The sequence below is a fragment of the Maylandia zebra genome, linkage group LG12 (genome assembly GCF_041146795.1).
Source record: "Maylandia zebra isolate NMK-2024a linkage group LG12, Mzebra_GT3a, whole genome shotgun sequence".
NCBI classification, from domain to species: domain Eukaryota; kingdom Metazoa; phylum Chordata; class Actinopteri; order Cichliformes; family Cichlidae; genus Maylandia; species Maylandia zebra.
In genome coordinates this window covers 32,144,780-32,167,206 of record NC_135178.1, presented here as the reverse complement: position 1 = coordinate 32,167,206, position 22,427 = coordinate 32,144,780, and positions in this window count along the sequence as shown.

Genomic DNA, 22,427 nt, shown 5'->3' with positions numbered 1-22,427 from the left:
GGGTGCTCACACACACAAACTACACCCTTTTTGGCTCCTACCTCACAGCACACTGTGCGCTGTTGATCTTACGTGCTGCACAATAATGTTTAATATTTAGTATTTACTGTTATATTCCCATAGATCATCGTGATGTTGTTTATTGTATTGCTCTCGTTTTCTTCTGCTTGTTTTCTCTTTTTTCTTTCTCAACAGGTGATCCAGGTGATCGATATATGTATATTTGTCTGCCTATTTTGTTGGTTTTTGTTTTTTGCCCTTTATCCCCGTCCCTCTTCTCCACTGTTTTTCTTTCCCTCTTTCTTTCTCCCCTTTCTTTTCCCCAGTCAAGTCGGTCCCGTATTTAGCAAGTGAAAATAAAATAAAATAAACAACAAAAGGTGAATCAAATAGATCATTACGGCAAGGCTGGGATGGTCCATTTGGTAAAGTAAATCCATTGGGCATCTTTCTTCGCCTTTAGACAATAATTCTGATAGCAAAAGAGCCAAACAGGACAGGCAAAAAAAAAAGAAAAAAAAGATGGCTTTAAAAGGCCAAAGCTATTGCAGGTTTTACTAATAAGGATTTATGCTATTCAGTCATCGATATAGTAGCGGTTTGTTCCAGTTGGCTTTAAATAGTATAAGACACAATCGTTGTAAAGGAGAGATTTCCAGTAATCTTTTGCAAATTTAAATCAGAAGGAGAACAACTGACAGCTGAACACCGACATTCTTCTGTTCAATCTTCAACTCTGTCTAAAATAACCTTTAGCTATCAGTCCTCACAGCACGACAGTTATGACACTAAGGGTAATATCAGCTACACACTGTGTGAAATTAAATGTGTGATTTGCACAAATTGTGGTTTTTTTTTCTGCAAATATAGGATCATGATATATAATAGCATATTATACATGAAAATATTACAGGATAATATAATATGCTTTAAGATGTATTACATTAAATTAATTAACCATAAATGTTTCTTTGTGTAGTTTGGCCTCCTAATGGTTACTTTTTGTCCCAAAAGTATTGTTTAATTTCTACTCTGCAAGCTTTTCAAAAGCTTTTGTCTTTGTGAAAAATAGATTCAAGATGCTCGGAATTTATGAATAGATGACTGTGATCATTGTTAGAATGAAATTTATCTACTAAGAAATCAGAATCAGAATCCTAAGGAAATTATGTGGTTCAAGTTGCTCTAAGACAATACGAACAGTAATAGACTGAACTACATTTAATAATACAACATTTTACAAAGTTACAAAATATACGAAAAAGCTCTAATATATAGCTCAATTATAAATATCCAGAATATTACAGAGATATATATGGTTGACATTTTACTCTAAAATGTAAACTGTAAAACGTTGTTATTTTGTTATTTTCACTGTAGAGAATGTGTAAAAGGGTGTAACTATTACACTGTGCATGGTGCATTAGATGGAGGAGTTGTACAGGGAATGATTTCCTATGTTGTTCAGTGGTGCATTTGGGTAACCTCAATCTCTCACTGAACTGTGACTGGCCAGCACATTGTGGATGGGTGGCAGGTATTGTCCAGTATTGTCCTTATCTTGGACAACATCTTGGACAATAAGTAATAAGTTTTAAAATAAGAATATAAGAATATAAGGATTACGTTTTGAAGCCAAGAATTTCAGCATATGCATTGTTACACCCCGGCCTAGGCATACCGGGGTGCAACGTAGAAAAACAAAGATAAGAAAAATAAAACCACGAAGGCTCACCACCAAAATCCCAAAACAAAAATATCCCATAACGAAATTATTAACCAACCCATTCACAACTATTTACAACAGACGATTTATTCACAACAAAACACCAAACTATTTACAACGGGGGGAAGATCGCGACCATGACACACTGAAACACAAGGCTTAAATACATAGAAGGGGCAATCAGGGAATGGACCACAGGAGGGAAACACAGCTGGGGCAAATTAGACCTGACGAGACAGGGAAACGTAAACTGAAAACACTAAGATAACACAGACTTTCAAAGTAAAACAGGAAACACATAACAGTCACGCCAAAAGCAACACACCGACAACACCAAAACGTAACAGTTCCCCCCACCCAAAAATCAAACATGTAACCCCAAGTGAAAAGTTTGATTCAGACAAACGAAGGCTGAAACGAAGGCAGACGAAGCTGATGGAGGCTGGAGCGGTCCCACGGACCCCCCAGCGAAGGCAGACGAAGCTGATGGAGGCTGGAGCGGTCCCACGGACCCTCCAGCAGACGACGAAGGCTGGAGCAGTCCCACGGACCCTCCAGCGAAGGCGGATGAGGGCTGGAGCGGTCCCACGGACCCTCCAGCGAAGGCAGACGAGCAGCTCACTAGCTGCACACACGGACACGCAGCCCACCAGCTGCACACACGGACACGCAGCCCACCAGCTGCACACACGAACACGCAGCCCACCAGCTGCACACACGGACACGCAGCCCACCAGCTGCACACACGGACACGCAGCCCACCAGCTGCACACACGGACACGCAGCCCACCAGCTGCACACACGGACACGCAGCCCACCAGCTGCAGAAGGCTGGAGCGGTCCCTCGGATCCTCCAGCGAAGGCGGATGAAGGCTGGAGCGGTCCCTCGGATCCTCCAGCGAAGGCGGATGAAGGCTGGAGCGGTCCCACGGACCCTCCAGCAGACGACGAAGGCTGAGGCGGTCCCTCGGACCCCCCAGCGAAGGCAAATGAAGACTGAAGCGGTCCCACGGACCCTCCAGCGGAGGCAGATGAAACTGATGGAGGCTGGAGCGGTCCCCCTGACCCTCCAGCAGACGACGAAGGCTGGAGTGGTCCCACGGACCCTCCAACGAAGGCGGATGAAGGCTGGAGCGGTCCCCGGGCCCTCCAGCGAAGACAGACGGAGGCTGAAGCGGTCCCTCCCTCGGACCCTCCAGCAACGGCGAACGGCTGAAGCGGCCCCCGGGCCCTCCAGCGAAGACAGACGGAGGCTGAAGCGGTCCCCGGACCCTCCAGCGAAAACAGAAGGCCGAGGCTGTCCCTCCAGCGATCCCGGACGAGCCCCCATATGTTACACCCCGGCCTAGGCATACCGGGGTGCAACGTAGAAAAACAAAGATAAGAAAAATAAAACCACGAAGGCTCACCACCAAAATCCCAAAACAAAAATATCCCATAACGAAATTATTAACCAACCCATTCACAACTATTTACAACAGACGATTTATTCACAACAAAACACCAAACTATTTACAACGGGGGGAAGATCGCGACCATGACACACTGAAACACAAGGCTTAAATACATAGAAGGGGCAATCAGGGAATGGACCACAGGAGGGAAACACAGCTGGGGCAAATTAGACCTGACGAGACAGGGAAACGTAAACTGAAAACACTAAGATAACACAGACTTTCAAAGTAAAACAGGAAACACATAACAGTCACGCCAAAAGCAACACACCGACAACACCAAAACGTAACAGCATAATCAAAAACACATCATTTACTTAGCTTTCAACTAAAAACTTCACAGGCAACAGTTAAAAATTAACCAGACTTGTGCATTGATTATCTGATTATCTGTTAATATATGAATAGACAAAGCTCCTTCTGCAGTATGTCCAACATTACATTTCAGACTTTAGTAGTGCAAATACAAGGAAAATGTCTGTTTCTGAAACTAAGTCACAGTCATTGTTTTCTTTCTGAAGAAAGGACGACAGCATTTGCCTCTTCTGCTTCCAAGATGGATGTCAAAACTTTAGCAATATTTCATCTTCTTTCCTTTAAATTATTCTTTCTTGAAATTAAATCTTGACTTGTTTTCCACATTTTCAACACCAAAAGACGCTTCCTCTGGTATCAGGAAGTGGACCTAAATCTTCCCATATGTCAACATAATCACTCCCATGGCTAGACTAAAGCTACTATGTCAAATACATCCCTCTCTGTCTTCCTTACTTCCTCACAAGGGTTTCATTTATCCCATGATACCAGTCTGTGATGTTATATTGATTTGCAGCAGCAAACTTAGCAAAGGCCTTGTCTCAAGCTGTGATTGACAGTGCTGCCGCATGCGGGCTCTGACGCCGGAACTGAAACATTGACTGTAGGCAGAATCAAATCAATCAAGATCACTTAGGCATGACCAGCTCAGGCCATCGCTCCATAACCATGGCTGTCAGGTGACTTGTCAGATGGAGAATTGACTTGACTGCGGGATGAAAGGCCTGTGTAAACATTGTTGGGATCCAATGCATTTTCCGCACTAGAACTAAGTTATTGACATGACTTCATTCTAATAATATTAAAAGCAGCTAATATCTTGCTAGCTAGAGAATTTACCAGAACTTCTAAACTATGTTTCCCACCCATGAAGGAACCATGAACAACAGCAGTAGCATGATATATAGTTGTATTGCTTTTAAAATTGATCAGTGTTTGTTGTTTGAGATAAGAAGATTAGAAACTAGCTACGTTCATCTGGGTGCAACACTGCAATTATTTGTGAACAGTGATAGGTTTGCAGAATGTTTCCATTGCAGTAATATCAATGTACTGTGGCAAAGATATACGGTAGAGACACAAAGGATAAATACAAGGGATTGCATTAATGCATTAATATTGTCGTGGGAGGACATTGCTTATATTAACAAAAGTTTGCCAAAAGTTTGCAGAGATGAATAAAAACTAACAATTAAATGTGGAGGTGTATAAAGATATAGTCAAGTGCAGGCTACTGGGGAAATCCATGATGCATTGAGTGTTTCTTTTTTAATCAGCATTTTCACTCACTAAGGCAGGACTCAGGATCCAACCCTAACGATATGCTTTATCAAAAAAGGAAAGTTTTAAGCCTTTTTAGCTTATTTTTCTTCAAATCCTTTAGCTTTTCAGCGCCATCTTTTCATCACTTCTTCCACACTACTCTGCTCTACATGGTGCATGAGTGCACAGCAAAGGTCTGCCCATCTGCCCAAAAGTGGATCAGCCCACCGGGTAAATACCTGGTTTTCCAGATTACCAGTTCAGCCCTGTCTGTAAGCTAATCGATGCTTGGGGCTGGTAAAACCAATGGTGGGAAGTAGGCAAACAGTTTTATTAATGTTGTCTTTTTTAACCTAATCTCCTCTACCTTTGGGAGAGAAACATTGTGCTTTATCCTACTTTTCTACACTTTTTGCCATTTCCAGTTATTTCTAGTTAGTTGTAATTTTCACACCATGATTTGATTCATAAATTTAATGCATGAGTGTAGCCTTCTTAACCCTTTTAATGCATTTCATCCTTTACCCAAAAGAGTAAGATTGCTCAGATTTTTAAGGACCCATCACCCAATTCTTTTTGACAAAAGAACTTAACTTTTCAGGAGTTACAACTATCTTTCTGAAGAACAAGCAATTTAGGTGTCTGAAGAACATTCTGCTTCTATTCCATTCTTTGGTATGAATTGTTGAATACAGGATTTATTGTTGAGGTGTTACAGTGGCCAGAGATGACTATCAAAACCTTGAATAGCAAGGGAAGTCTTACATTTGTTGAAAAGCAATTCCAAAACACATGATACTTTCATATAAAGACATAACACTTTATTAGGACTTCTAGAAGGTATTTGTATTGAAATGAATTAAATAAAATTTTATTTATATAGTGCCAAATCACAACAACAGTTGTTAGTAAGGTAAAGACACTACAATAATAGCACACTACAATAATTTAACATTAATTGGTAATGAATGATTAAAGTTGACATTAATTATGGAAAACTTGTGGTTGGTAAAACCATCAATATGTATTTAATGATGAATACAAAACTGCTTTGTTGGTACCTTCAAGAATTTATCCTTCCTCTTTACTAACGTGACCACCAACAGATTTCTAGACTCTGTGGGATCAAGTCTTCTCTCTTATCATCATGAGTCTATGTGCTTTATGAGGATGCCTCACACTGATGAGGTCTAATCGCCTTTGTCTTTATCGGTAGCTAACTTAATAAACATTTCTATATTTCTCGTTCTTTTTGATATACTACTTAGGCAAAGATATGACATATTTGGGGCAGTTCCCTGATGTATTTATATGCAAACACATCCCTTGCTCATCTTTAATAAGAACCTTTGCTGATACAAACCTGTATATCTAACTTTAGAGGTGCCTGCCTAAAATATTAAGGATTATCAGATACCTGAATCCTCCAGCCGTGGAATCCCTAATCTCTTCTCAAGCATGGAGAGGACTGCCAATTTCAGATGGTGTTGCTGGGAAAGATGAGGGATAGTTTTTTTTTAAATAGTCTAAAGAAGGCTCTTTACCCTCCCGCAGTGGACACAGTTTGATATTTCTCAACAGGCAGTACTACATTAGCCTCTGTCTGTCCATTTCCCATTTGACACCATAACACAGCCAGACGTGGAGTCGTGGAGGGAGCATAGTGGGATCAGGATTGAATGAGAATCCCACACTTTTCCTTTATTGTGAACCTCTTATTGACATCTGAAGTTACCCCTTTCAGTAATGCAAATAGTACATCACATGGTAATAAACGCCAGGCATTAAAAATCCATAAAGGGCCATAATATGAAAAAAATTACCCTTTTTCGTCTCCTAACTCAGTGATTTATTTGAACAGCAGTAGATAAGGGAAGATTTATGATTCATTTTCTGGCCACCTTTCAACAGCTAGCATAACATATTTGTATGCGGCCTGAGTAATGTTTGTGGTTCACTGGTTACAATCAGCGCTGGGTTATAATAGCAGGGCAGCACCACAAACAGGACCTGACACACACAGAGAGAGAGAGTAATAAGAGAAACAGGGTATTACATCAAGTATTCACTGTAAATTTGTTTTACTGTGTGCATTCGAGCTGGCATTGTGAATATACACAATGCCAGCTCGGAGGGCGCTCTCTGCACCGGGGCTGTTATTGACCGTGGCTGCTGGGTCTCTGGGGTCCTCTCAGCCTGGCTGGGGGGCTCCTTTGCCTCCCTCCTGCTGTGTGCCCAGCCTGGAGGCTGCGGTCTGTGACCGGCTCCCGGTGCAGACGGCTCCCTGTTATAGTGTTTCCTCACTTGGCTCATGCGAGCCCAGCCCAATTTTTACTCTTTAAGTGTGCGCGTGTGTGTATGTGTGTGTGGGTGGGGGGATATATGTGTATTGAGAGTGTGGGGAGTGAGTTGGAGGGTGGAGTGGGCTGCTTTTAACTATGTAAAGCACTTTGTGCTACATTTTCTCTGTATGAAAAGTGCTTTATAAATAAAGATTGATTGATTGATTGATTGGCACGAATTTATGTGTAATCTTTTCTTTCCCAGTTAATTATTCTGTTTCTGTATTATTATTTCAGAGCAATAATGCTAAATTTAAAAAAAAAAATCTACTATAGCCAACACGTAGGACAATTTTATCATGTCTCCCAAAGGCAGGTTTGTGTTTGTCTGATGTTCAGCTTGTCTTTGAAGATGTGACCGTTAGTCTGCTGTTGACCTTGGTGACTCTGGCACTGTTCCTGCTCTCTTATCTTCCTCGCTCATCATGACTGCTGTAAAGCCAATCTTGATAAGGTTCTCGGGTCATGTGGACTCTTCAATCCCTCTACAGTCCCCTAATCCATCTCTTGAAATGACAAGCTTATGATGTAGTGTATATTCACAATGCATGCAAACATATTCTCACCTTTCCAACAGAAGTCACAAAGACTGATATATCATACTATATTTCTGCTGCTGTTACCATTCATAGACAAGAAACATCAGAGCTGTCTAGTGTCAAAAGTCTTTAGTAGAAGTGTATGGATGTGTCCACAACAAATAGCTCAATCAAAGGATTAATTTGAAGCTCAGCGTATTTAAGTGTTTTTGTTTTTGTAGTTTTTGCTTTGGTCTTGTCCTCGCCATCACTGACAGTGACAGGAGTAAAGACATTTTTTGTTCTTAAAGATATACAGCAGACACAGAAAATGGTGTTTTCTCTATGTCATCCATCAGAATTTGAGCATCGTGTCACTAGAATATGTTTACATTCAACATTCAGGATCTATGATTGCATCCAATAACTTTACAGTGCTTACATTGTAGGTTTGGTTTTATTCTTTTTTTGGCAGGCACCACACAGAAAAACTCAAAAGCTGCCTTGTGCCAGATTTAGCAACCAGCTAATTTCCATTTGCAGCCCACAGAATCTGTGGTTCACCATCACCCTGTAAAGAAACCTTGTAAAAGGTTTTTCATTTGTCATCCATCTGTATAGAAGACAAATGAAAGGCTCTTGAGCTCTTATCTGAGGTTTGCTGGCTCCCTTGTGACAAATTCATTCGTACAAGAAAAAGGATCTACGCAACAGGTATTTGCCTTTTTACAGGTGTTCATGTTTGTGCAAGCATTTGCTAAGATTTATTTCCTCTTCAAAAACTATGGTCAGTAAAAAACTGACTGCTGCTATAGCAGTGCAAGAAACGATGGTACCCGTGACCTCTAGGGTGGAATAAAAAGAAGTTAGAAAACAAAGCAAAGACGTTGACCTGGAATTTTATAAATGGGGCAAGACTCTGACACACCCTGCTGTCTTTGTGTGAATGCAGCCTTTGATCCTTTGGAAGTTTCTCTGGGGAAATTAACGGGTATTCTTTTCATTCCGTAGAAACACTTTGGATTCTTTCACTGTTTCTGCAGTTTGAGTTTGTTTTATGATTGCCATGATTCTAAAACCATTTTGAAAAGAGGGAGAACAAAGCAGTTTTTTCTAATGTGTACTTAACTTGTACGTTTCACTTCTAATTTGATTAACAAATTCACCAGCGTAAAAAAAAAAAAAAAAAAAAAATACAAAACACTCTTTGGAGACTACAGGCAGCATGAAGTCATGACAGTGATGTAATGAATGATTGCAGGGCCAAATGTATCACAGTTACACAACATGTTACTATCCAGCAAAGAACAATTTACAAGTAGTGGAAAAAAAAGATAACGCCGGGTCCATCTGTGTCGATACTTGAGTGTGAGCATATATTCGTAGTGTCACAGGCAAATAGAGTGTTTCACAGCAGGGAGATATCGACCACAAGCTGTTACTTGGAAGAAATGCTTTTGTGAGGAGAGACTTGGGGCGGGAGGATGGGCAGATTGATAGACAGGACCTATTGAACGGCTCCTTTGAACTACTGCTCTTTTAGAAGTGTTTGCATCAGAGGTGTGATTGCATATGGTGTGTCATGGCATCTGTAAAATCAAGCAGGAATTAAGGGTGGCACTCCCAGCTGTCTGTCATACCTGCCTTTATTGCCTCCAGTTTGGCTACTGGCAACACATCCAGCCACGCCAAGGACACCAGGATGCCCTTCATCAGTGTGGGGAAAAGCAGAGTTTCTTTTCTCTGACTGCACTTCTGACAGGAACCTCACAAACCTTTGAGTGCGGAGTGATTTCACATATGTACCTCTCCGTCATGAAATCACCAAGTATGATTCAACAAAGCTAATTCAAGGAGGTAAAAATAGAATCACTGCAGTGAAAGTCTTCTCATGGCAGTCAGAGGAAAGGAATATTACTCATACTTTTCTGAATGTGAAAGACATTAAAGAAATGAGTTAAATGAGTTATGTGGCTCATTTACATTTTACAGCTAAATTTTCATAATGTATGCATGCAGTAATGCAGGACTCTGGAGTAATCTAACCGGAGATTTCACTATGTGTAGCAGAATTGCAATGTAGATATTATGGGTGTATCTCTAACAGAAAATAAGACAAATAAAGAGAGTTATATAAAAAATATCCTCATTGCGCTTAATTTATTCCAACCATCACCTTACAACCACAGGTAAAACAATGAATTCATAAGAGCAAGATAAATGTGACAGCCTTATTACTTACAATATGAATTTATTATTTTAATGATGACTATCATTCACCAACAAATGAGTAGAAAATGACATTTAATAAGAAGAAAAAATACGGAATTCAAAAATAAATGTTGCAATTAAGTCACACAATTATCTTCCTGCATGTCCATTAAAATAAACTGACAGGTGAACTGCATACCATTATGTTTGGCACGAACCAGAACCATCAGCTACCATTTCTCTCTTCCATTTCTTTTGTCACGGTCTATTGGTTCTACCTCACAGAGCAGGAAGGGGGGTCGGGAAATCTTAAGAAAGGCCGTAAAAAAAAGATCCCATGGCAGGTTAGCATTCAGATCCACTTTTCTTTAGCTTTATTGGTCATGCAGCAATGCAATAATGTACCATTAAGATACTGACGCAAGAAGCAGAAGAGCATCACTGGTTTGGTATTCAGGAGGTTTGGTATCCTGTGCGGTGAAGTGGAGAGGACTGACAGCAAGCAAACAAGTGAAAGTATGTGTCTGTCAGGCTTTATTGACTGCTGTGATCAACCTCAGGGTTACACTGTAAATAAAACATGCTTTACTTCTAAATAAGAGTAAAGCAGAGAGGCTAAGCCGATTAAGAGCGAAGTACAAGAAACTGACAGATTTCTCTGTTAAAAGCGTTCATACATAACCACAGTACCAAAAGCAATAAGCAGTTCCTTCCATTTTTCAGTGTCTACAACAAAAAATAATACTGAATATTATTATACTACATCCACCTTCACTTATAAATGACTTTTGTAGGTCATTGTTCTGATCTATAAATTAATATGGCAAGAAGATTTTCTTCATTTATTTCTGAATATACTTGTATTATAGTGTTTTAATGAGAAAGTTATGCTGCAAGCCAATTACTAATGTTACCCGGGGGCTTATGTAGTTTTTTTGTATGGCTTTTACAATCCCTATTCCAAAAGCAGTCAAACACTGTAAAATGTAAATAAATGCAATGATTTTTAAATCTTATAATAGTTTATTCACAGTGGAACATAGAAAACATAGCAAGTGTTTAAACTCAAACATTTTTTCTATTTCACGAAAAAGATTAGCTCATCGTGAATTCGATGGCGTCGTCACAACGAGCAGATGTGAATTCTGCAATGGGCCACTGCATGTTCCTCCAATCATTCTCTGTGAAGAGAGTTTACGGTGCCGTTCACAAATGCAGGTCAAAGCTTTTTTATGCAAAGCAGAGAAATTCTGGAAGACATGGACACCACATCCTCAGGGCTAAAGAGCAGTGAGACCATCAACTCTTTTTATCAGCACACATTTTAAAAGCCTGCATCTCTGATGGCATGGGGGTTTCTTTGAGTCTATGGAATTGGTAGCTTGCGCATTTAGAAAGGCACCATCTGTGCTGAAAGGTAAATACACATTTTACGGTCCCATTCAGGTGACGTCTTTTTTCAGGGAAGGCCTCGCATACTGGACCCAGAACTAAGGTAAACCACATACTACATCTTAAACACAAGGCAGACTTCCTGAACAGAGTGGCCTAAAGTAGAGAGCTGTTGCTAATTAACATTTTTTTTAGTGTGTCACGAACAGTGTTGGTCAAGTTACTTGAAAATAGTAATGAGTTACTAATTACTGACTACTTCTCCAAGAAAGTAATCCCATTACTTTACTGATTACTTATATCCAAAAGTATTTTTTTACCTTATTACTTTTTTACTTTTTAAAAACATGATACACATCCTGAATACGTAATAAAGCAATAGACCTTTCAGCCGAGCTCTATTTTTTTCTGCATAATCCATCAGATAAAATTGAATCAAATGAAAAAGTCTCTTTTTAAAACTTGTTTTATTAGTTTTAATCTTGTAACTTTATGCACATTGCATCAAGCAAAAACTTAATTATATGCAACTTTGACTTGAAATCTGTTGAACATTTAAACCTATTTTCTGCATTTTCCAGCATACAAAATAAAATAGTTTTTTTTTGTGTTTACACTCACTCTTTCAAATAGATGCAAGTAAAACACAGCAATAAATAAATAAAATAAAATATTCAGTGGCACTGAGTCCTGTTGCTCTTAAATCTATTTTCACCTGTTTAGTTTGAGTGAGGCTGCTGGAGGTTTGCCCGGTGCTGCAGCGGTCATGTCAGTGGGAGGATCACATTCCCGGGGTGGCGTGCTAGGTGCTTGCTCAGATTTGAAGTTTAATTTTTCACTGTAGAAAGACATTTTCTTCCCACGCAGAGTGTACAGAGGACGCTAATCTTTATGTCAGAGTACCGTAATGTCAGTACTTCCAAGCTTTAAAAGCTGCACGGTCGTACTCTTTCCCGCACTCCATCCATTGTTGATCTGCACACGTCTGACGTCATTGTCATGAGACACTCTCACAAACGAAATCACTGTTCAGTAATGCAGTATGCTTCCGGGAAGTAACAGTAATCTAATTACTTTAAAAAATAGTAATCCCTTACTTTACTCGTTACTTGAAAAAAGTAATAGGATTACAGTTACTGCCCATCTCTGGTCATGAAAAGAAAACTACAACAAAGATGATCAAGGACTGTTGAGCGAATAGACTCCTGTATCGGACAAGAACTTGACAACATTGATCTCACAGATGTGTACAAAGTGTTGTTAAAAGACGTGAGCAGATTACACAGTGGTAAACATGCCCTGTACCAACTTAAAGTGATACATTTTCTCTGTGTAAACTAGTTTTGATAAGTTTTCTGTGTTTTACTGTGAAGAAAATAAACAGTAGGCTTATGAGATTTAAAGTGGTTACATTGTGTCTTTACTTACATCTTACACAGCATTCCAGCTGTATTTGAAATTTGCATTTGTAAATGAGAAACCCAGTAAACCCATACTTGTTAGCATAATGCATAGAAACCATAAAAACTTTAAGCTCTTACATAATATGGAATGGAACTGAAAATCACAACTTATCTTACTCTAAGGAGCCAATATTTGTTGGTTTGCTGCATAGAAATTAACATAAATCTTATTTAGAGTCTATGGAGAAACTCAACCTCATTTGATGTCTGCACCTAGAGGAAAAATATTGCTGCACACAACAGTCTTCTTGTTCACTCATAGTCAGTAATAAATCATCTCTTTTTGGGGGATTTCCTGACCTGTTTTTCCTATAATTTCCCTTAGGAGAAATAGTGAGCAATGAATAAATCAATTTAAAACAAATTATACTGTACAGTTTGAGAATAACAAGTGAAAGAAGGGAAAAACAGGAGATAAAGTATTAAGCCATGAATTTGATAACTGAGCAAAAAAAATATTAGATATTGTGGAGTCTCATTTATAAGCCAATAAAGTTTTATTTTGAATATCACTGATTAGTTCAGACAAATAAAGATTGGTGAGGTAAGATGAAAATCAAAAAGCATTTTAAGATCTTAAACTGTTATCAGACTGAGATGAGTGAAAGACTGTTTCCTGGGAGCTTAATTGAAGAATTATTAGAAAATGACAAAAGTGAGCTCAAAGAAAATATCTCATCTGGTTTCATTTAAACACCAAATGCCTTCCTTTTCCTTTTGAAGTAGCCCAAGATTCCACCAGGTTTTCATGCAATACTAAATTTTTGGTTTTAACCACCACTACAAATATCCCATGTGTAAGCAAACTTAGGGTAATTTCCAGTTTATGTAGTTTCTAGAGCTAACTTTATTACATAGTCAAAAAGAACCCTGGACTGTATTACTTCTAAGTGAGGGATTTTCAAGCAAGAAGAGTTCGTTGGGGGAGTGTTTGAAAATGTAGTACAGTCAGTAGACATGTAGTTCAAGCTTATTAAGCATCCTGAACTTAAGGGTTAAATGTACTTATGTATGGAGTAGCAAGTGCAGAAGTACCCTCAGACATATTATGTGGCACTTCACAACAATTTACCATCTGTGTATGGTCATTTATTGAACTTCACATTCTGAAGTCATATATACAGTGAGTTTTTCTGTGGGATATGCACAAAACAACATGGCTGACATTGTGTGAGACCCAGCCAACAGCTAACGAAGACAGACAGCCATTCATGCTCACATTATACCTGTGGTAAATTTAGACTAACCAATTAACCCAACATTCTTGCAGAGGAAGCCAACGCATGCAGAGCAAACCCGTGCAGGCACAGGGAGAACCTGGAAGTTCTTTACCTGCAGTAAAGGCATTAAAACTCTTCACAGAGAGGCCTCTGCTGAATATAGAATATTCTTGCTTGGAGACAGCACTGCTACTACATCTCTATGTCCTCTAACAATTTAATTTCTGTTTATTCTTTTGGCTAAATTCATCTTATCCAATTTGTGGGGTGTCTTTATATAATAGGCAGTTACCTCAGACTTTGGTTACAGGCTGTGTTGGGACAGACTGCTCATTGGAGTGGTTAATAAATTTGGAGGAGGAAAATGGACAAGATAACTATAGGAAGGGTATTTGACTGACTCATACTGGAAAGTGACAGAACAGCTTTGAATAAAAATTTTTTTTTCTCTGTCTTAAAGTGATGCCTACAAATGGATGTAAAATACTACTATACTTGAAACAAAAAGCTGAATTGGGGACACTGGGTAAATCAGTGTCTGTTAAGTACACTGTAAAATTCTATCTGAGATGATTTTTTCACTATAGTACATTTTCAAGCCCTAATGTATGTGGAAGCTATCCATCCATCCGTCCGTCTGCTCATCCTTTCCAGGGTCGTGGGGGGGCGCTGGAGCCTATCCCAGAATTGAATATATCTTCAAACAGAATTGAAGATATATTCAGTGCATACAGTTCAGATTTAGGTGTTTTAGTAGTATACATGTCTTTTTTAAGGGCAACATTTGAGACCAGAACAATTTAAGTGTATCTTTTTCTCTGGACGAAGCCAAAAACTCCCCACAAAACAACAGAGCCAGTGGATCCCATTATTGTAGAGGCTCAGGATTTAGGTTCTCTCTTAAATTTGTCACCATTTAGCAATAACTATAGTAAAATTTTGTTCTTGTCAGCTGACATAACATTAGATGTGTGCTAATAATTCCAGATGGGGGCATATGGTATAACAGAGAAAGAGGAAGCTTTAGAGGAAACACTTCCAGTCATAAAGCACACAGAAAAAACAGTGCACCACCGTTCTCTATGAAAGATTCACAACTTGTCAGCAGTGGGAAGACTCCACACTAAAGAGACACTGTAACCTTTTCCTATCTGCTCTTGCAGACCTGTCTGAGAGGCCCATTTCCTCAGCGGGGTTCAGTCATGGAGGAGATGGTAGTGGCAGAGAGGGTTTTCCCAAATACACTCTTCATCTCAAATGTTACTCACATTATAATAAAGCCAAGCTCGAACCTTTCACGTACTCAAACACTTACACACTTTGAATCATCTTAGGAGACTACCGGGGCCTCCACATCCCTTGAGATGACTGTGAATAATTGATTTTAACCAGGGAGACGTTTGCGCCCCACCCCCCATTTCCATATAGAGGAGAGTTTCGAGGAGGTGATTCAATAGTTGACTGATACTTGCAACACTTCACCAAAGTTTGAGAAAGTACATTTTGTAGGCCTAGGATTTCCCCCCCGAGGAATTTGCGAAATAATATCAAGTTTCCGTGAGAAATCTGAATGAAATTTTATCGCGTTCACTTAGATGTCAACATTTAAAGTAACACGGTACTAAAGCAAGGCTTGCAATATACTAAGTAGATGATATGCACCAGAAATGTTTAAGAAATCAGAATATTGCCATGTTTAAGGACTTTTGCTGGAACATTTTATGCCCTCAGGATAACTGGTGCAAAAAGAAATAAATAAGCAAAAACATAACCCCCCAAAAAAGACAACAAAGAACATTTTCACTGGTGTCACGGTTATCTAATCAGATTTCACCTCACTCTTACTGAACTTGGAGTTTGCTTAACTTTTTTCAAAAGGCTACATTCCCCTGTGGTTTCTCTTTCCACCGCCTTCAGTGTTGTCTTTCATTTCTGGGTCATGAGAGGGAAAACAGACTGGGGCGTTTTTGATGTGTCGAAACGTTTCCTGTAGAAAAGGTGTGTAAACACTCAGCATCTCACTCAGGAGGTAAACATGACGAGGCTTTATTACCCTAGTTTCCACAACTTTGATGTTTGGGAGATGGCATTAACATTCTGGAGGGAGGGTGAGCTTCGTGCCGTGTTTATCTGATTTCCCTTAACCTAGGAGCTTAAAGCAGTCCATCACAAATTTTTGTGCTCTTAAGTCCTTTTCTGATTATTCTCTTGCTGTTTAGTTGCCTCTGGCTGCTGGTAACAGTCAATCTGACATCAGACAACATTTTTGAGAAACTGGAGGGCAAATATGTGCTGCCCTTTCAAAAGATGATATCTCTCCGATATCATAACACCTGCATTACTCTCAGTTCTGGGGCTTTATAAGGACTAATGGGCATCCAAACTATTTAAAATATGATTGATGTACTCTTAATGGAACATTAAATTTCATAAAACGCCTGGGGGATAACCCTTCCATGACTGGCAGCACAGGTTTCCTGATTTTTACGAATAGTGGCCTGGGTAATAAAATGCATGCAGAGTATTAGTTATGCATTTAAAACTGGTCACTCTGGCCTCTTGCGCTTAGCTTGGAGTCAGCTGGTGTCAATACTGTAAGCCCTGAGGTATCATAGTTCAGAAACCAGTGATTAAAAAGACTAATTAAGTACTGGAATGTACTGAAAAATGATTCAACAGAAATTGAATGGTGAAATTACTTTTCCACAAAATTACACACAGTAGTGTTTGATTCTTCAAACCCTAAAGCAAGTAAGTTCATTTAAAAAATATCTGTGCATGAACACTATTTTGTAGTTAAGGTTCTAGGACAATAATGACAAGTTTAGAAAAAATATTGTTACGCTTTGATTAATATTACACAAAATTTGTGCTTTTAGGCCAAGACGCTGCAGGCAACTAAACTAAACTTAAAAACTGAGTGTTTTATACACATTATGAACTAAACTTCAGCTGAAGGCTAATGAGAGAACACAAAATCGAGATGTTAACTTAACAAACTTATAGAAGCATCCAATACGAAATCAGTATTGAGGATGTCTTTTGTATTACTTTGTAGCATGTGACATGTGAAATCTCTATTTCACAACATGATTGCCTGAAGTTGGCAGTTTTTGAGCAATAATGAAGGGAAAAGGTATGTTTAGTTATTGTATTTTACAGTAATTTTTAACAGAAAAAACATGTAATCTGATTACAATAATAATAACATTAGGGTTGCTCATTTTTACAGGTTTGCAAATGTTCTCTGAACTCCTCTGGTGACTTTTATTTGCCTTTATTTATAAAGTTATGTTTATAAAACCAATTCATCAGTAAATATTTTCTCCTTGCATACACAGGCTTTATGAATAACAAGATAATACAGGACAGGTAAACATAAATGTCAAAGCATAGTACAAGATGTGAAATATTTTGAATAATGCCATTCATTTTATTTCCTGTCTTTTATGACAGCATCTCAAATGCACGATTTTTAGTTGGATCATCAAGAGCCTGTTACTTCAGGGAAGAACCAGCCTGCATCTGTTTGCCACCAGGGGTTGCTATTTCTTTCTTCCACAAATAAAGAGGTTTTCTTTTCTTCTAAATCCAATCTTTTTTCCCCTCCTACACCTCCTCCCGGCGGAAGCTCCCCAAATAGCAAAGCAGCACTTCAAACAGACGCCAACATCCAAAAAACCGTTGACAGGGTCCAGCTTGGGGCTGTCCAGTTAGGGAAAGAAAGAGAAGAGGGTGTGACGCAATGATAGATACAAGCCAAAACACCTTGGGAATACATGTTTGGGCCTGCAGTGCAGCTTATGTTGATCCTGTAGCTTCATTCAGAGGCGGATTCAGTGCAGGCGCCTACAGAGAGAGCCGTAATTCCCTCGCAGATTGGAACTCCTCTTCCCACAGAAACTTTTAAGAATGGCAACACCAGGCCAACCACGTTGGTCGTGAGGAGACACATAATCTCCAAAGAAGGCTGATGCAAGATCTCAGTGTGAATGAATAGTGTGGAGGAGAAATCCATGATAATGCTTAGTCACTAATGTCAGACTTTTGTCAGCATTTAAGGCAACCAAAAGAACTTTTTTGTCATTCATACATCTTGAAAATGCTTCACCTAATTACATAAACTGGCTTTAATGCAGAGCTTTATTGACATAAGCCTGTTAAGAGGGTTTCAGAAATGACCAGATTCGTCTTTCCTGTTTCTCTCAAACAGACAGGAAAAGCTTTTCTCTCCATCTATTCCCTTTAGTCTCTAGCCGTCTCTGGCTCCATGCATATAATCCTAGACCAGCTCAATGGCTTGCAATATGGGCCATTATTCACTCCAATACATTTTCTCTGTGCCGGTCAATAGCAAAGGACGTAGTCGGAATTGAAAAGTTTATTTCTTTCACGAGAGCAGATGGCTCTGACCACAGGGGCAGCATCACAACAAGCCCTCAACTTATGTACTCCACAGTTTTTATAGAAAAATGGTGCCCGAGGATGCCCACATTTTACCCATGCATCTTGGTTTGTTTATTTGTCCCTTTTCCCTGTCACTCAGGTGATTTAAGACATTTATTTATTTGATATTTATTAGGAAATAAGGTAAATCCTCAGACGTAACAACTTGTGGCAGGTAGCCTGACATGGAATTGCAGTCTTTCACTTCATTTACTTTTAATCTGCAACAATTCAATCAGGCAGCTTGTGTGTGCACCCGGGTTCTTCCTTGTGCTTTATCCTTGTTATATGCCTTTCTTTTTGCTCATTTGAGGATGAGATGTGTGGAAAAGGAGCGTGAGGATTTCAATTTGGCCCCATTGCAGTCAGGTGAGCTGGGAATAACGAGAATAACGAAATCAGAGAGGTGTACAGTCAAGGTAAGATATACCTGATTTTACTCAGGGTAACATTACACCATTTGTGTAGGAGATAATAAAATGTAAGCCATACCACATTTGTGTGTGGTAGCAAAGCTTTAAATAGATCTTATACCTCTGATTTTGCATGATTAAGGCAAATGACTATAATCTGTATTAGCCTTCTGTACTGTTATGACTACTGTCTCATCTATTTGCGTCAAAGTCTGCTGGATGATTATGTAGTTATAGAAAAAACAGAAGGCAGAGCAGCCTGCAAAAACTGAAATCCCATATTAATACTGTATATTTCAAAAGCATGACCAACAGCTACCATGGGGCATGGACAAATGTAATTTGCATCTAAAATCTGATTTTTTTTGTCTTGTGGTTTAACTATTTTTGTCTTTAATTACTTATTTCTTCTTCTTTAAAAAAAAACAACTTTATGTCTCTGACCAGATGGATAAATGTAGCAAAGGCGCCAGATTCTTGCTGACTTTAGGCAGTTGCAATCTTAGTAGCCTATTTCTTACTGTGTTACCAACATGCATTCAGAATCAGTTACTACTAATCTGGAAATTAAATCCTGTTTAATGCTACTGACTATATTTTCAGGCCATTTTGATAAAGATCTTTAATCTACTCTATATGGTTAATTTGTGAAAACAATGACTAATTTATTCCTCTTTTTGTTCAATTTTCCTCTTTATCAAAGATGAGAAATTCTCAGGCACTCTTGGTCCTACAGCGTTCCTTAAGCAACGGGATGCAGAATTTTATTGTTTCAAATGATTAACTCAAGTGCAAGTTATAAACTTTACATTGAATAATGAATGACACTGAAAATCTTTCTATAGAAACCAAATGTGCTTGAATGCACATTAAGGTTTAGGCTTGTGTTTTGCAACTCGCAGTCTTGCTTATCAGCAGATGAAGGCAGCAGGGGCAGACTGCTGTAGGGTAAAGCATGGTGAATGAGAGAATTCAGGGGTTTAATGAAGAAAATATTGGACAATCATTTGGCTTCAGAAGACTTGGATAATTATGCCAAACTGTTTAGGTTCATTTGTTTGCCATTTTATACACTTTTGGAACTCAGAAAGAACATGTTCAGCTGATTCAAACGGGGACTTTGGTTGTTAAGAGTATAATGTGCCAAAAACACCACCACAAAAATCATTACGTGGGGTGACTGATATTTGCTTTCAAGACTAGGTCTCAGTGAAGCACCAGCTCTCCTCTGTTTTTGTTTCTCAAGGTAATTAGAAAGTATTGTGGTCCAAGAAATTTTCAAAGCATGGAACAAGCATGAATCTCTTCGGATTTGATCTTGTTATCATAGACTGAGACATTAATGTTGAGATTGGGATTCAGAGGAAACCATACCATCTGTTACAGGCCTAGTACCTGAACAAAAAGTTCTAGTTGACAAAAATGATATACAGTCATGAAAAAAAAGATTTTTTTTCACAGGACACTATGCTGTACTGAGAACGACATCACAGACTCTACAGGACTCAGCATGTTAAATGTTAAAGTTCATGGCAGTACAATTATAAAAAGATTGAATATGTATGCAAGCGTTTTCACCAGGAACCTGGAATGTCATTTGGACAAATGAAAACAAAATAGAGATGTTTGGTCATAACTCACAATACTATGTTTGGCCAAAACCAAACACCCTATTTCAGTTGCCAACCGTGGTAATAGAGGGGTGATGATTTAGGGGCTTGTTTAAAGTTGAGTATGAGCTCTTCTACTAAAGTATTGCAGAAGCCAAATGTAGGGCCATCTGTCTGAAAGATGGAGCTTTGCCCAAATTGGGTCATGCAACAGGACAATGATCAAGCACGCTAGCAAATCTAGTATAGAATGGCTGAAAACAAAAAGAATCACAATGTTGCAAAGGCCCAGTCATAGCCTAGTCCCCAACCTCACTGAAATGCTCTACCAAGACTTGAAGGGATCTGTGCATAAGCCAATGCCTGCAATAATGTCTTAAAGAAGAATGTGCAAGAATTTATCTAATGAGATGTGAGAGACTGATAAAGCCACACAGAAAATGATTACTTCAAGTTATTGCTGCTAAAGGTGGTTCTACAAGCTACTGAAATCACAGGAAAAAAAGAGGACTGTTAAGAGTCCCCCCCCCCCCATTTTAGTTTTGTTATATTTAGGTTTTCTTACATGTATTTATATTTGCATCCACAGCAGTACTTAAAAACCAAAGTGAGAGGGTGCTGGATTTGTAGGATCAGCTGACATCTTGTGCCAGAAAGTGTATAAAGTGTATGAATGACCTTAGCTTATAGGGGGTAATCATTAAACATTTTCAGTGACAAAAGAACCCCGTGATGCATTGGAGTTAGAAAATTGTGGCTATTGGATCTGAAAGTGGTCTGACCTTCAAAGTTTCCCCCTGTCAAGAGAGCTTTAGGTGGACTGTTTTTGCAGAAATAAAAGGTGCCACATGTCACCTGAGGATACAAAGTTGGCGGTGCCCTTTTGTGTGCAGCCAGTGGTTCGTGGACTCTGCTGACTCTGTCAGACTGACCAATGGTCTGTTAAACATTTGAAAATGCCAGCCAGCACTTTGGATATTTTTATATGCGCACTTGGAGTGACTGAGTTTGGAGGAGTCCCAACTTTTATGAAACATTTTAGACTTTGGAGATTACAATTGATCAGGTCTCTTTTGACCCAAAATAGGTGCTTCTTCAACTGCTACAATATGCATTCACCGCCATTTTAATGGTTTTTTTAATTGCCTGTTAAAGGGTGCAGACAGTATTTATAACTTTAACACAAAAAGATAAGACGAGTGAGGTTGAACGTAGCAGATACACAAAGAAATAAACTTAATAAAGTGGAGTTCAGTAACACATTTGTCACTCTTTGTCAGTTGCCACTTGGAAATATTGGTAACTTGGAAGTATTACAGTGTCTAAGACCACATCTCTAGGTTAACTACTGTACGTGTTTATTTGCTCTTTGCTTGCTGCTGGTGTTGACAGCACCTTAAAGGCAGCACTGCCCTGCCAAATGCCAAACATGTCTATCTAGACTGTTGCGTCATTTTACCACCACAGAACTGCTAAGCTACAGCTGTTCATTTCAGAGGGTCACTCTGCACTGTTATGCAGCTGAGTATCCAACTGGAGAAGATGACACAAAAAAGCTGCAGTGTCTTTTAACTCCCTTTCTCTTTTAAAAACTATAAATCACTTCCTACTCTTGTTTTCCCAGGAGTCAATTTACACACTGACCGCAGTCTGAGCAGCTAAATTGGCAGTATTGTGTATGCAGCTTTGCGTCATTACAAAGGTTCTAGTGCATAATAAGTGCTATGCCTTCAGCCTCATGGATTATAATTTAGGCATTTGGGGTTGCAAGCCATTCATCCCCCCGGCTTTCCAGCGGTAGAAGGAAATCAACCACACACCCACCATTCATACGGTAATCAATCACACTTATGATTTTAGTGTAATGTCGGCGAGCAACCGGAATGCTCAGGGTGAGAGTAATTAAAAGGGAAAAAAGAAGAAAACAAAGATCAGAGAAACCGACAGGGCAGGGAGGGTGTATTGCGTTTATGTGCTGTGTTGTGGGATTGCCTGCGTCCACACGCTGAGCGTATAAGTGTGTGTGTAAGTGCGCATGTATGTATGTGAGAGAC